This window comes from Triticum aestivum, chromosome 6A (assembly GCF_018294505.1).
Source record: "Triticum aestivum cultivar Chinese Spring chromosome 6A, IWGSC CS RefSeq v2.1, whole genome shotgun sequence".
In the NCBI taxonomy this organism is placed as follows: Eukaryota; Viridiplantae; Streptophyta; class Magnoliopsida; order Poales; family Poaceae; genus Triticum; species Triticum aestivum.
The window spans coordinates 603958099-603964455 of record NC_057809.1 but is presented as its reverse complement, the minus strand read 5'-3'; the positions used below and the strand labels follow the sequence as shown (position 1 = coordinate 603964455).

Here is a 6357-nt window from a genome sequence, read left to right as displayed (position 1 = left end):
TCTAAGCGGATTGGTCTGCAAAATTTTGTTATTGTCTCCTTTAGTGTTCTTGAGCTTGCTTCATTTAATTAGGTTGGGTGAAGGCGTTGGTAGTACAAGGAAAGAAGTACGGCATCAGGCTGCAGAAATATCTTTAAGAAATTTGGCAAGTAAGCTTGTTTTATTGCATATTTGTACTAACCTCTTCAGTTTCGTTTTCGCAGATATAAGATAATATGTTATGTAATCAAGAAATTCATTTTAAATTTGGATTGTTCACATGTTTACTCAAAGCATATATGCTCTACTGTGTGGAGTTGTTTTTTCCCTTTTTAGCACCATCTATCTTCGAATTAGATTGGATACTGTGAGAATATAATGATGACTATTTTTTGATGGGTACTTGCTGCATGGTTATGAGAAGATACAGCTATTTAATGTAACAACTATTTTTACACTGGCTGGTCTGAACTACTTGGCTATCGTATGTAGAACTACGTACCGATGTGCAGAAGATTGATTTACAACAAGTCTCACATAATACAGAAGTATCTCAAAATGGCAATATGTACATATCCTTTCAAGGCATCTCCATTTCAAATCCATGTTCTTTATTTTTAATAAACATTAGACTTATGTAAAACCTATGAGATTACTTCTGTCATATCACTGTATTTAGTTAAAAAAGGGGAGTACCTAGAACTCATCTAGATGAGACGTAATTTGGTCTCATTCACCTGGAAAACAAGAACGGATACAACCCACGTCAGCACACACGCATCTTATAGCACCACATCCAATGGCTATAAAAGATGAATGAGACCAAATTTAATCTCATCTAGATGAGTTCTAGCAAAACTGTAAAAAAAAATGATACACTGCCATCTTTACAACTATACACCAAGTATTGTCCACAGGGCAGTTTTGTTTATGCTATATAAGAAACCCAACATGCAAACAAATTTCTTCAATTTATGTATTCTCATACGCATAGGACTAAGAGTTTCTGCAGCAATGCGCAGGGTATCATCTAGTCAACGGAAATCTCAGCCCCTCAGTTGACTCTAAGCGCGGCGGCACGTCTCTGGCCTGGACATGACATGACACGGTCACGCGAAGTCGATGCATGAGTATGATTTCAGGTTGGATCGATCACGTTAGGGGCCCAACGTGAATCACGTCCGCGTGCAAAAAATAAAATTAGTCGAGATACGCAACGGCGCACGTCTCGTCTTAATAGTTATTGTTGTACTCATGTCTCGTTCTATATATACACGCCATGCTTGCGCCCAATTCAGCATCGACGACGGACAACCACCACTGTCGACCATCACCATGCAGTCCAGCTCCAAAGCGGCCGGCGGTAATGGCGACGAGAAGCACTTGGTTTGCGTGACCGGGGCGGGGAGCTACATCGGCTCTTGGGTGGTGAAGGAGCTCCTCCTCCGTGGCTACCACGTCAGGGGAACCGCCAGGGATCCCTGTAGGCGCAAGCATTGGTCCATCCAGCTATCTCGCATTTCCATCCCTTTGCTTGACTGATTGCTTCAATTTGTTGGTGAAGCTGACCGCAAGAATGCGCACTTGCTGGCGCTGGATGGCGCCCAGGAGAGGCTCACCCTGTGCCGTGCCAATGTGCTTCACTACGACGGCCTCTGCGACGTGTTCCAAGGATGTCACGGCGTCTTCCACGTCGCCTCCCGGGTCTCCAACGATCCCGTTAGCTCACTGCCTCCTCTGCTCTTCTGAGACCTTAAGATGCGCGCCGCGTAGCATGGACATGGAGCACTTACTTGCCCATGCTGCGCTTGCAGGAGCTCGTGCCGACGGCCGTGGAGGGAACGATGAACGTGATCAACGCGGCGGCGGACGCGGGCGTGCGGCGTGTGGTGTTCACTTCATCCTACGGCGCCGTGCACATGGACCCCAACCGGAGCCCCGACATCGTCCTCGACGAGTCGTGCTGGAGCGACTATGACTACTGCAAACAAACCGGCGTAAGTGTGAGCAAGCTCGACTCCATGTGCCCCCATGCATATATCTTTCTCGCCAGTGAACTAAACAAACCAATCCTCGTGCGCAGAACCTGTACTGCTGCGCCAAGATGATGGCGGAGGTCGCGGCGACGGAGGAGGCGGCTAGGAGGGGACTGGAGCTGGCCGTGGTTGTGCCGGCCGTGACGATCGGTCCCTCCCTACAGCAGACACTCAACTAAGCCCGCTTCCTCACGGGCGCCAAGCCGGCCTACCAGAACACCGTCACCGGCTACATTGATGTCCGGGACGTCGCTCGCGCGCACGCTCTCGTCTACGAGCACCCAGACGCCCGCGGCCATCGCTACCTCTGCGTCAGGGCCGTGCTGCACCGCGCCGACTTCGTCGGCCTCCTCAGGGACCTCTACCCGCAGTACCCCGTCACGGCCAAGTGTGAAGACGACGGCAAGCCAACAGCGAGCCCGTACAGGTTCTCGAACCAGAGGCTCAGGGACTTGGGGCTGGAGTTCACTGACATGAGGACAAGCTTCTACGACACTGTGATATGCCTGCAGAGCAGGGGTCATATCCCCGTCATCGTGCCACGTCAGCGTGCATGCTTGTAAAAAATCTAGATTGGTAGAGGAAGAGCTTCTACAGATTTACCACGTCCGCATGCATGCTTGTTAAAAATTTCCTTTGTCATTCTCTGATGCTGTAAACCTTATAATAATGCATCACACTGATGTAGAGGTTGGGGGCTTTCAACCTCTTTTTCAAAAAATGAAGGAAATTATAACTAAGAAGCACATATGATAACGTGTGCTTGCAGTTCAAATTTGAAATGTATCCATTAAATACTGAGGAATGCACTTAATGACTTAAATAGATTAAACAGATTCAGAAAAATAGAACAAAAATGACATGGAAGATGAAATGTTGTATGTTGAGCACAGAAAAAGTTTCAAGACAAACCGATGATGAATAAAATGAATTCAAACGTTTGCTTGAGAAAATTAGAATCAATATTTATTTGCATATTATTGATATTTAATTTTATAAAATCTAAACATGTTAAACAGGAAATAAAACTTGTTCTATTAGATATCTATTTATTTTACAAATTTTGAAAAGTCACTTAATTTGGACTTCCAAATAAAAAGTATTGGTATTTAATGATGCATAGATTACTAGTAGAGCGTGCATATATGCATACAGCACTAGCAAGTTGTCCCCTTTTTTATATATTTTAGAATGGTCCGGTTAGTGCGTGTTTGTAGATGCGCACTCCACTAGTAAGCCATGTACTATTACTGTTTCCCGCTTAACACGTCCGCTCGCTTGTTTGGCATCGTCGATTGTGAATTTGTGATTATGCGGCTAGGCAGTGTTATCCCTGAACAATGTGTCCTAAGTGTATTTTAGAATGGTCCTAAGTGTCGATGGATGTCGACCCTGAACAATTCAATCAGAGGCCGGGGTTACAACCTCGTTTATTTGATAAAAGAAAACACCAATCAAATCAGAATTCGTTGGATGGAATATATCAATCTTGTGGAACTCGTGTCCTTTTGAAAGTATAATTCTCCAGATTAGTGTGCAATAGAAGCCCGCCCTTTTGAAAATATTATTTTCCAGATTAATGTGCATAGAAGGTACACTGCTCCTGGAACTAGTGGCAAGTTGTATGACTAAGGGATAACGACAATGTGGCAACGTCGCCAAAGCGGTGGGCACCTGCGACTAGTGGCGAATCAAGTCGCGTTGTCTTGGGAATCTTCGAACAAAATCAAGTCCGGGGATGCTGATCGGTTGAGAGACTGTTTTCTTAACACACTACAGACGCGCTCATATATATACTATGCACATATACTCACACCTATGAACGCGCGCCCACACATCCTATCATATGGGTGTTTCTCGAAGATTGAGCGGCACATCAATTTAAGATTGACAAAGTCGTCACAGACACCTTCATAATCGATGGAGGAATGTCTTCACCCACTAAACGCACATCATCAAAAGGTTTGAAATAAATTCAGAAAGGTATGATCCTAGGACTTGAACACTGGTGGTAGGTTTGTACGTAGTGGAGAGATTGTTGACATTACAAATTGACAAATGGAGTAGCTCAACTACGGATATTTCAAAAATAATAATTACGGGATTTGTGTTTCAGCTAGGAATATTTTAAAGTAGTGACATTTTCGTTAGGAGCTTATCTTCTTCTTCTTTTGGCGAATTTGGGTTGCTTCAAAACATGTGTCGCTTGGTTTTTCATTATGTAGGGTTAGTTGTATATGTACTCCCTCCGTCCGGGTCCATTATGTTTGTTGCTTCATGGTAGCGCTTCCTCATCTTGTTAAGTGGTGAGCTAACCAATATAGCTAGTAGTTTCATTGCAAGTTTGTCAATGTGGACCTATCCAAGTGGAAAGGGTTAGTACTGATGAAACGACCAGTGTTGTTGAAAATATTGCGTATGTTTACCTGGTCAAATTGATCAGTTAGCTTGTTTCCTATCCAGGATTCTATGTTCTTAATATAAAAAATAGGCCACATATACAATGTGAATAAATAATGATTATTGTTAGTGTGTGGTCGTACTAATTTTGTTGGGGAAACAAAATTTGATAATTGTGCACGTACCCATCTGACTAATCTGGGTTGTTTTGAATAACAACCGTCCATGTTGACAGTAACGATGAGTCAGACAAGTTTTCTTTGGACAACTTTCCATCTTAGAGACAGGTTCGTGTGCTTCCATACCTAAGGACTACAAATCATACAAGTGTCAACCATCATATTATGACATTGTCAAACAATTAAATCATACGACCCATACATAACACCTAGTATATCTATATCGCAATTCATTGTTTGGCGAAGGCTCCCTTTCTCATTAAGCATGGAGTCAAGGATCTAGATCCGCCTTTCTAGTATGTTCAGTGCGGCCAATAACATGCATGTTCTACATATTCATTGGGAGAATATCTGAAACATAAAATTAGTTTTCGGCCTTCATATGCAAAATAAATAAATATATGTTAGATCTTTTGTATAGGGTAGTTCCTACCATCTCATGTGCAAAGCTAACATCCCCATGCCAATATCTCATTTTCTATGTTAGGAAGCCCATCAAATTTTAGAAGCTAGACCTTGGTCGATCTTTCAAGATAAACCTTTTCGTCCTTTCTCAGATCTTCAAGTTTGTTGGCCCTAAGTAACTCGATGCATGCATTAAGGAGCCAATTAAGAAACACAAAAAACACATCAATTTTAAAACACCAATATGAATATTTTGGTTTCAAACAAGTCTGTAAATAGTACATGTTCGCCCAAGCACTCGTCAGTTTCTTAATTAACATTGTCGTTGGTCGAGACACTTAGATGACTTTGCTCTAGATAAACATCATTGATGTGTATCAGCTCATCAAAGATGGAGGATTAATTTATTATTCTCTGATTTTGTCCACATCAACCTCATCCTTGTTGCCTTTTGTAACAAGGTTGCCGTTCATGCCGTTAGTCTTTCTAGGATTCTTCATTTTGGTGTGTCATAATACACAATATCATCTTATTTGTGGAAGGATAAAAACTTCATTCCTTCAAATTTATGGATTTTGTGCCCAGTTGATTCTTCTCGATTAGTTCTTCAACTACTTGCTTCATAGACAGTTGCATCTTATCATCACTTTTATATTTACAGAAGAATAACTAGATTTATAAATATTAATTTTATATGTGTGATTACCTCCAATTCGGGGGAAAGGCTTCATGATTCTTCCTCGAGCTGAATTATATATTTATTTTTAGCTCCTTTTATAGGGAACTTTCTGTGTGTGGGTTTTTGCCTCTGACATGTAGGAAGGGTATGATATTTGAAGAAGAACAATGGGTTTATAAATTAATTAATGATGTATGTGTGTACCTCCTAAAAAGCCGAGGCATAAAATCTGGGTTTTGTTTCACTTAGAATTCTATAGCGGCAGTTCTACAAAGGTGAATTGAAGAAAAATAGAAAGAACGCTCATGAGTCACGAGAGACCATCAGAAGTCTCGAACCAAACTGAAGAAGGTTCCAAGGTTTGGCTATTGTATCATGGTCATCATAGACGACTTTTTGCACAATATCTTTTTTACAAAATCATAGCCAAACCATCCAGTGGTCTGAGGAGAAGGAGAGGGGCATGAACATAGGGGAATTCTCAATTGAGCATAAGCGCATCCAAAATGTGTTGGCCAAAATCATCAGTAATGAGGTTGTAAGTAAGGACGGGAAGTTCCGCTGCAAGTCAGATGCTGACGAAGAACGACTAACGTGAGTTCAGAACTTGCTCCTGTCGATTGCCACCAGACTTCCTATGTCGGTAGATATACTACATTAAAACTACTTGTGAAGGCAC

At 42.2% G+C, this 6357-nt stretch overlaps 1 pseudogene; it reads left to right on the top strand.

Annotated features, from left to right (window-relative positions):
• The first annotated feature begins 1314 nt into the window (after positions 1–1314).
• On the top strand, positions 1315–2578 carry LOC123128925 (cinnamoyl-CoA reductase 1-like; annotated as a pseudogene).
• The last annotated feature ends 3779 nt before the right edge of the window (positions 2579–6357 follow it).